General features: G+C 40.2%; 1 long non-coding RNA gene across 1 annotated transcript in view; it reads left to right on the top strand.

Annotated features, from left to right (window-relative positions):
• Positions 1 to 870: 870 nt before the first annotated feature.
• The window catches only part of LOC147699075 (uncharacterized), a 59,770-nt gene continuing 49,894 nt past the window's right edge, over positions 871 to 10,746 (top strand). The window contains exon 1 of the long non-coding RNA XR_015299247.1: positions 871 to 1,188. This is a non-coding gene — a long non-coding RNA (uncharacterized LOC147699075). The remainder of the gene's footprint in view (positions 1,189 to 10,746) is intronic.

Raw genomic sequence — 10,746 nt, 5'->3', positions numbered from 1 at the left:
TTCTGAGATAAAGCTCCCTCAATACACCTCAAGATTTTATCTGTATGAATGTGCACAATTCACGGTTGAATGTGAATTAATTCAAGTCTATATTTTGTTTTCACTGCAGGTACCAAGTTTATTAATTTTGGGAGAACGTGAGACACAGCACGTGAAAGACAGATGCTGGAGCGAGCTTTGCTTATGTTTAAGTTTATAACTGGAAAGACCCACAGGGGTTGGATGAGCTGAATGGTGAAACCACAAGGCACTACCTGAAGGAAGGTAGATGGACTAATATAATGCAATAAACGGAACGAGGTAAACGCAAGACACTGCTTGAATCAAGGCAGTACAAGTATTGATCAAAAGTAAAGAAGTGTACTGAATTCGGGTACATCAAAGTTGATTGAAAGTATAGCCCACTGGGGCGGCAACTTAATTTCTTTATCGTGTGTGTCTGGTAGTCTGGTTTACCCAGACTTTCATGCCTTACTGCCCACTGGGACGGGAAAACAAAACAAGGCTTCGGTGGAGCACCAAGCTAATGCACCAGGTACACGAGGCTTGCAATTTTGAAAACGCGAGTTCGAATACCCACTCGTGCTCAATCGATAATCATGTTTTGTCACCAGCTGTAAATATTAAATATATGTATTTAAAAAACCATCTTAACAAATTAAATGTAATTTGTTGAAATGTGCAAATCAATTATGATGCCTTAGCTGCGCCCATGCTTGCTGTTTAATTACTGTGAGTCTGTCCTCATAGCTCCAGATGACACGTAATGTTGGTAGTCTGCTTTTTATGTTTATCAAAATGAATGTCACATGGTATGCATTTAAACTGTATTGTGAACAAGCACTATCCCTCGTGAACAAGGGAATTTAGTTCCCGAAACGGGTCGAGTGCGTTGTGAATAAACACAAGTTACTGAACTAAGCTGTTAGCCTGGACATCGTTCTTTGGAGATTGTGCGAACGATTGTTTGGAATACGGGGGAGTGGCGATCCCGTCCCAGCCCCCCGCTGCCAGCGGCCATCCTTGCTTCCTTGCCGACTTTTAGTGGATTAAAATTTTGAAGCTTTGGCCTGCCCCTGCTGCCTGACATCAGGAGAGATTCCCGGAAGGACTACCCGAGAAACAGACACCCTGACAACTTCGCTCACTGTAAGGAAAGAACACGTGATACTCGAGACAATGGCCCAAGTAAGCACGTCGATCCTCCATTACCATTCTGTCCCCGGCCCACCGCTGCCAGCGGTTATCCTTGCTTCTTCGCCGACTTTTGGTGGAGATTATATATATATATATACACACATATATATATATATATATATATATATATATATATATATATATATATATATACACACATATATATATATATACATACATATATATATATATATGTCCCAATCCTGGCACCACAATCCTGTAGAAAGAACCAGAGTCGAAGCCCAAGTAAATTTTAAAGTGCTCAAAGATTTATTTTGGCCGAAAAACAACCCTACGCGTTTCGAGGTACGCCTACCTCTTGCCCGTGGGACATATTGAGGGTCTGGCGACCCTGTCGAACGCCTGCTGCACAAGCGGCGGAAGCACGCCATCCGTGTTACTTTCATATATATATATATATATATATATATATATATATATACATATACATATACACACACACACATGCACAGATTATACATTTGATTCAAACTCTTTACCGTATCTAAACAGGAGGCATTTGGTTCTTTTAATATTGACTTTTGAGTTTCCCACATTAGAAGTATGATGACTACTTTACATGTATTAGGATTCAATTGCTTAACAGAAATGGCAACTGTTTGCTTGAGCAACTGACCGTTGAGTTTTAATCTTCATTTGCAGCAACTTTTTGATGTTAGACTCAGCTATTTTTTACTCAATGTATTAAGCGAACGAAGATTGTGATTAGCTGATTGCTCATAACATTGCAGATTGATGCTCCTTGTGGTTGGAATGCCGATTATTGTGCACTGGACCATTTTACATGGTTTCAATTTTGGCAACACAGCTACATCATATTTTGACCGGAATGTCGATTGCCATTACCCTATTTATAGCAGGAGCTTGTAACTAGGCTAAGACGGTGCCGTTGTTTGGGCTAGTGACCTTTTACTATGATCTTTACTTTGTGGTAATCAACATTTTTCCCCCGGACTTTTATAGAGTGCAATCTTGATCCAAAGGTATCCGAGCACTTTACATAAGCACCAGTTGCATTACAGATGGACACATTCATTAGGTCGAGTATTCAAGGCCTCTTGTAAATACTTTAGTATATACTTTAGTATATACTTCTATGCATATGTTCTTTGTGGGCTCTTGAGATCAGTCCTAGGACGTGTCAGCTTCCAATTAGGGACTTTTTTTTTGTTCAACTGCCTCTATTTAACGGTCTTGATGGAAAACGACAAGCAGAGGTCAGTAAACTACCGTAACTGCTTTCTGCTGAGGGAATTTCTTTTTTTATTTTTTCTGGCAACTGCCTCCCTTTAACTTTGATAGAAAACAACCAGCACAGGTCAGCAGAATACCAGAATCACTTTAGCATTCTCTAGATTCCAGTCCATAGAAATTGTCTTCCGCGAGCACCCGAAGACAATAATAGTTTTTTCAAATCATGTAACCCTTATTTTATATTAAAAACAGAACTTTGGACTATACCATTTCCCACTGAAAGGAAAGATTTCTCTCCATATGTTCCAATACCGGACGTGTCAAGCAGTTTGGTGCTTACTTTCCCTCCATGTTAAAGAACCTTAGATGTTTCAGCACCCATGCTAATGTGCTGCATAGCTAAATACATATAAGGTCACGAAAGCGAGACCGATTGCATTGTAAATGTTTTTTTTTTTAGGCACAGGAGAATAAGTGATTTGGCAGAATCTCAGGATGTTCATCGTCTCTGTCGTGACGCGAACCCGGCTCCCCAGCTTTACGGTCAAACTCTCTAGCAGTTAGGCCACATCTTCTCCCCACTTAAATCCAATCGGTCGTGATATATTTCGTGGGATGATATTGGCGGCTTTGGATTAACAATATGTTGATCAACTTGGGGCTGATGTTGATTACTTACTATAAGCCAGGTAACAATAGCAATCAGGACAATACACCAAGATGGTGGCACTCTTTCTGGCTGTTGAATGGCATTTATTTTTGAAGATCATGTGGTGTGTTGAGGCAATTGTTTGGGATATATAAGGGCATAAAGGAGAGACGTCTTATACAAAGTTATCTTTAACACCTGGTGTTGGTCATGAACTCAGATAAATCATTACTCAAAGCTTCATTATCGTTATCTTGCTTCAGTTTTCAAAGTGGGCAGATTCGGAAGGGCATGGCATGTCAAACATTTTAATATTTTAAGACAGCCCATTCCCCTACTTCTTTATTTTAAAAATGCATCCCTGGACAGCAGAAATTGTCCATATCTAAAAAGTAACATGTGATCATCCAGCCCAGTGTGATGCACATCGAGGAAGACCTCTGCAGTTGCCACTACCTCCTCACCCTTCCCCTCTGTATTGTGGGGCCTGCCCAGCAACTAGGGGTGGGCGGACATTTCCGTTCCGCCCACGGAATGGGCAGAAATTAGCATTTTCCACATTCCATAATGAAGGCGGAAAAATGGGGCAAATTTCCACCCATTCTACGGCCACCCGCCCGCCACCTGCTTCCCGCCCGTCTGCCTCCTGCCTCCCGCCCGCATTATTAAATTAAATTAAAAGGCTAAATAAAAGTTTAAAGCAAACTTACCTTATTGCGCTTCATCTTCCCAATCCCGGCTTCATTTTTGTAAACTGCGCATGCACAGGACTATGAAAGTGATGCATCAGCAGTCTCAGAACAGCAGGGAGTAAAAGACAAAATTTTAAACTAGTTTGCTTTAAAGGCGCAAGGAAGGATGACTACACCCAAAAAACAAAATATCGGCCGCTACAGAGGACATGGTCGAGGAGGGAGAGGAGAAAAACAAAAACTCACCAATAGGAAGAGATGTGGACAGCACAGTAGGAAGCAGGACAAGGGGCCAACATAAATCAAAATGAAGAACAGAAGAATAGTGGTCAACCTTGCAGGTCGGGACTTGAATTTATTTGAAATTGAGGTTTTATCATTATGCCTTTCCTTTTGCCCTGCCACTGTCTTTAACTACACTCAAAGCAGAATTGATCTTTCAATTTATACGTAAACTTAAATTGAGAATTTGTTAGGCTAGTAGAATATCTGAAAATCATGATATAACATACATAACTCCAAGCTGTATTAGTATAGGAGATATAGATCTGCTACACACTATTAAAAATGACACTAACATAATAGTCAAAAGATCTGATAAAGGTGGAAATGTCATAGCAATGTCTAGAATGATCTATCTGACTGAGGGCTTACGGCAATTGAATGACAGACAACTATGAGAAGACTACTAAAAGCAAATATGAACAGGCACATAGGGAATACCAGAAACAACTTCAAGTGGAAGAATCAAGGGCTGCTGTAATGGGAGGAATTGGAATTCCTTAAATGCAAATATCCCTAACTACCAGCCTTTTACTTGCTTCCAAAATTACATAAAAGCGAAATTAATCCCCCAGGGCAACCAATTGTGTCATAAAGCGGTGATTATCTTGAAAATACTTCACGATACATTAATTTCTACTTACAACCGTATGCCCAAGAACTTCCATCTTTTATAAAAGATAAAAGTGATTTTCTCTGGACTATCGAGTTGATAGATTGGAAAGAAGAATACCTGATGTGCCTGGATGTGACAAGCCTTTATACGCGCATTCCCCACGATGCAGGAATTAAAGCTTGCCGCCAATATTTTAAGAATCGGTCTCTGTCATACTTATTTCATACTGAAATGATTTTGGATATGATGTATAAATGCCTTACCCAGAACTTCTTCATTTTTGATAAAGTCATCTATGGCCAAACACTTGAAACCGCGATGGTGACCTGCTTCACCCCCAGTTTCGCAGGTCTTTACCTGGGCTGGTGGGAGGAGCAGGTCACCAATGCAATGCCCACTTACAAAGATAACATTGTAAAGTGGGTAAGATATATAGACATTTTCTGCATATGGAAAGGCACATATGAACAGGCTACCCAATTTGTGGAAACCCTCAACAGTAATTCATACAATCTAAAATTCTCTAGTAGAATAGAGAAAGAGTCCATACAATTTTTGGACCTAAAAATAACAGTCATCGATAAACATCTAGAAAGTTCCCTTTTTAGAAAAGAGACGGCAGGCAACAGCCTCTTACATGCGGGAAGTTGCCACCCAAGTAACCTCATACGCAGTATCCCTTTGGGAGAAATACTTTGAGCTAAAAGAAATTGCAGCTCTTTGCAAGGTTATGAAAAGGAAAAAGAATACATGAAGGAAAGGTTTCTAGAAAGAGGGTACTCGCAACCAGACATTGATAAAGCTTTTAAAGAAGCAGACAAAAGGGACAGGGCAACCCTCCTAAAATCCAAGCCAATCAAGACAACCCCAGAAATAGTTGACACAAAAATTAGATTCATTACAACTTTTTCTAATCAGGCACAAGATGTGAGATGCAGCCTTAATAAATATTGGAAAGTTTTAAAAACAGACAAAGACTTATCCAAGGCTGTAGAGGATTTTCCTCAAATTACATATAGGAAGGCAGAATCATTAAAGGATATTGTGTGCTAAAGTACCGTGACTCCTGCGTCCAAACAAGTGGGGGCTATCCCAATACGTGGATTTTACACATGCAACAAATGTAAAGCATGTAAACACAGCAGAAACTGTATGGAAGTTAAACTATGCACTAACCAAAAACGATTTGTGATTATGAAACATGTTACATGCAACACAAATTATGCTGTGTATGCCCTTAGATATCCTTGTGAGAAATTTTATATCGGAAGCACCATTCATCCTGCTAACATGAGAATACTTGAACATCTGAGGGCTATAAATAAAGAAGATTAGCAATACCCCATAGCTCGACATTTTAAGGAAATACACGGTCAGACTTCTATCGTTCTGTGTACTTGACAGAGTCCCAATAAGAGAAAGAGGAGGCAATAGAATTTTAGAGCTCAGATGCCTAGAATCTAATATTGATAGTCCAATATCATACAGAGCAACCTTTGGGACATAATTTAGATGAAGAACTCTAAGTCCATCTAGGAGACTAAGCCCATACATCATCAGAAATTTACTTTTTACTGTATAAATAGTATGTATTTCAAATCCAGTAACCCCCAGGAGGTTTTCCCAATCGAAAGATCTACAAATGTTTTTTTTAGAGTGCTGTATATAAGTAAAGAATGTAAGCTGCTAATGCGTTATTGTATAGATGGTTTTTAATTCACCTTTAATGATATATCATTGCACCCGTTTTTTGTTTTTATTTCCCCAGATCAAGTATATATGAATGGTGTTCTAGAAGGAAAAATCACTAAGTTGAATCTCCTATGCAACGGATATATAAATATGAAGGAATGCTACTGGCAATACCTGTTCTGCTATTAGATGCAACTGGCTATTGCATTTAGAATACTAGTGATCACCCAATTCGATTATTTGCCCACTGGGGCTTAATTCAATTTTTACTTTGTATTGCAGTCACATATCATATGCCCACTTGGGGAGAATTGTTATTTATCACTGCACTACAATATCGCCAAGCCGATGAGATGTATTCATGCTTGGTTGATACTATATACTTCTGTTAAATTATGAGGTGATAAGCTTGTTATTTACATAAACTCCCTTTGTTGCAATGTGAAGCACAATGGCAGGTATGACTAATAAAGGTATACCCATTTTTAATTGAATTTTCAAGCGAAAGCAATGAATTTAAATTGCACTGTGAGAAATACTGAGATTAATTAGAAATACTAAATCGTGTAACACCTCAATTGTATCAGAACCTGTAAGAAAATATGCTCTTTATTGTTTAAAATGGGAAGTCTGTTTTCACTTACTATTTTTTTTCCACAAATCATGTGATGTTTATTTAAATGTGTAATGGTGACTAACTCGTTACTCGTGACCAAGGAAACTTTGTATATTAATATTTATAATTTATTGTATTAGAATGGTTGGTACAACTTTTGTATTTCAATTGTAACTGCTTATTTAAAAGCTATAGTACGATTGTCCTTATGGGTAGTCTGATTATTGTTTCCATGATAAAAATGGGGGCGGAGCAAAGACATTCAACCTGTATTTAATCTCATTGGTTTCTGGTCTCCTCATGTGATCAAGACCGGGTTGCCCCGGTCAAAACGCGTCGTGCCACCAGATATGGAGAAATAAAGCACTATCTCACTTTAACGCTGGAGTGGTCTGTACCCGATTTGTCAGGGTCAGCCAAGGCGCCTACCTAACATTAAAAAACTACAACTCCCAGAATGCCTACACAGGGGGCGTGGTCCTATATAAGCGGGGTGGACCCATTGCTTCCTGTTCCTGATTTTGTGACCTGCAGTACGTTTGCTTCATAGTGGAATTTGGTTTCTTGTCTTCTCTGGGATCTGGATCAGAGAAGTTTTGTCCGTTTGTTTTTGGATCCAGCGCGAGTGAATTCGGATTTGCGCTATTATTGCAGAGTGTTTTTTACGTCTGCCTTTGAAGCGGGAACGGTGTTTCCTGTCCCTTTGTTGGTTCTCCTGATTTTCATGCCGGCAATTGATCATCGTGGCTGAAAGGAGAGGGACGAGCCACGGAATAAGAGCGGACCGTCAGGAAGTGTCTCCAGTGCTGTAAGTTAACGCGTTGCTGGGAAATGATGACCTGTGATGCTTAGACTGTGACATAATGACTGCCTAGCATAGTATTGGAATCCTTGTTGTGTTCACACTGAGAGCGGAGTGTAGTGGGGCCAGCCTTCTGCGGACTGCCGCTACGAAGAAAGGCACTAGTGTCTCCAGATTTAATTGCCAAAGCGGAAGATAGTGGGAAATCCTACATCTTGCTGTGTTTGGAGCTTTGTCATTTACGAGACATTTGGAGTTGTTGAAAGGGAGCGGAAGACAGTAGTAGGAGGCTACATCTTGCCGTATTTCCCGAAGGAATATATTGTACTTTCTGGCATCGCAGACATGCTCGTTGGAAGAGCATAACATTTTTGATATGAGAACACTTAGTTGGTGGAAATTCACACGTTTAATTTAAAGCACAATCTTTTCAAGGAGGGGTAGGTATAGCCATGTTACAAATAATTGTACCTTTCTTCTAGGGGTGAATTAGAAATAATTGTTGCTTATATTCCATAGGAATTATTGGTGCAGCTATACACATACCCATGGTACAGGGAGGAGGTGGAGAGCGTCGATTGAAGAAAGGTGAACCCTTTATCATAATAGAGAAAGAGGAAGAGAGATAGGGGTTTCGAAGTGACCAGTTATAACCAGTACACTGTTTTTCTTGTCTTTCAGCCTTCCCTTCCCAGCTGCCCCCTTCCTTTCCCTTCCTTGGTCTCCTGTTTTTTCCCTCGCCCTATCGCTCGAACCCACTGTGTTTTTTACCAGTGTGTTGGTGAGATCGGGAGGTGGAGTTTTATGTGCATCATCCGGATCCTGCAGCGTGGAGTCTGACACGATTGCTGTGCTGGTTTGAATTTGCTTCACTTTAGGACTTTGGAGTCTTATTTCATTTTGGCGGTGTGACTGTGCAACTTTACAGACCCTCTCCTCAGAAAACTGGCTGGATATCTGCAGTTTGTATCATGCTACAATACTTTTTTTTGTCCCGGAAAGAGTTCTGTGTCCAGCCCCCCGTAACCTCGGAAGCATTTGGTGAAGCACTGCAGTGGAAATACTTCGCGGATGCCTGGAGATCGCCAGGAGTCGCAGGCTCTTGGTGAGCTTCGTGGGTGTCTTTGGAGGTGAACCATCAGCAGCGCGATAACATCGAAGGAATTTTACGGGTGAGGAGATTGAGTAAAAATGTTGTTTGGGATTCGGAGTAACGGACAAGTCTCGATCCCAAAAACGTGCTACACTGTTTGTTTCTCCATTCTGATAATTTTGCTTGTTAAGCAATGCGGCAGACGTAATCAGAGACCACGAGTTAGTGGCAGATGCCCTATTTATGGATTTACCAGAAACTGCAGTTACAGCTAACAGAGTGGAGGCTACATCTGACAAAAACGATGTTAAAGGTAAACTTAAGAAGCTGGAAAAGCCACAAAGGACTGCTCACCAAATGGTGGGAAAAGAAATCCTTAGAAAAGTATAAGGAGGTTGGCAGGGTACCGCGAGGGTTGAGGTTTCTCATTGCTCCATCTTTTGAGAACCCCAACCCTCTCATGCTGAAGGAATGGCCGAGTAATAATTTAGAGGCATCGATGAACATGGTGTGCATACTCATCAAATATGCAGAGATCGATAGACTTGACATTATGCGCCAAATTGATGCACTCAACAATGAACTTGATGTAATGGTGCAAAAAGACTTAATTGCCAAAACAAAGGAAGACATCAAGAAACGCTTAAAAAAGCATGAAAGCACCATCAAGACTCGAAGGTTTTTTTAATTTGCTAGAGATCGTGCAGATTATGAACAGGGGCGTATTTTTACTTTCGCTAAGAAGTTAGAAACTGTAAAAAGACAAGCACTAACATCAATAGCTCAGAGTACTAATGCCACCCTGCCAGCACAGGTAGTGGAACACTCTGAAAGCTCAGACACGGACGTGAGCTCCTTACTGAGCAGTATTGATTCGGATGAGATGAGTTCAACATCAGGCCACTCCTCGACATTGAGTGGCTTTACCCCATCAGAGGAATTGGGGTTTATGATAGAGGACAGGCGGCAAACATTGAGACCAAGCTTTCCACCAGTAGGGAAAAACGAAAACAGCTAAACAAATGCCGCAAAGAAAGTAGGAAACCGAGGAGGCTACGTGAACAAAAAGAAAAAAGGATGGGGAGCACCTCAAATGAATTAAACTCCACCTTTATTACAAGTACAGTGACTGATAATACTGTTATCAATCTCACCGATTAGAATTTAGATATAGCTGAAACCCAACTTCTATCACTTGGTTTATCCTTTTGCCGGAAAAATGATTTCAAATACATCCAATCTAGGATAGATGTATTCAAGTTCATACGCAAGTTGAAACTAATTAAATATTACAATTGAATAAGCATTGCAAACACTGTACTGTCTGAATCCCTTCCGAGTAAGCAGTTATTAGCTTCTGATGTCCCATTATTGAAAACTGTGCATGCAATGGTTGATTCAGATAACGAACCCCCTGTGTCCACCCAGACTGTCCTAGAATCTTTAGGGACAACTGGTAGTAGTGAGCCTTAGTCCTTTTAGTCCGCGATCCACATTTGTTCCGATGATGCCTAGGGACGCAATAGATGTGTTCAATGACCGCATGATAGAAGACTTGAAGGATTAGAATAAATCTATGCTAAAAAACATAAACGTAGAAGTTATGCTGAACTACGTTATTCATCACTCATGCGTAAGATAAATGAATAATCATCGTGAATAAGTCAGACAAAGGGGGTAATATTGTTTTATGGCCTTGTGGTATGTATATTTTGGAAGCAGAAAGACAACTGAATGATCTGTCATGTTATAGGAAAGCCTCATTTAATGAACTCAATAAGGTTAAGGAGCTAGTACAAAAACAATTAGCTCAGTGGAAACGTGATGGTCTTTTGTCTAAAAATGAGTATCTATTTTTGAAAAATGACCACCCCATTACTCCACTTTGTATC

Source organism: Lissotriton vulgaris, chromosome 8 (assembly GCF_964263255.1).
Source record: "Lissotriton vulgaris chromosome 8, aLisVul1.2, whole genome shotgun sequence".
Lineage (NCBI taxonomy): Eukaryota > Metazoa > Chordata > Amphibia > Caudata > Salamandridae > Lissotriton > Lissotriton vulgaris.
This window is presented reverse-complemented; position numbering and strand designations above follow the sequence as displayed.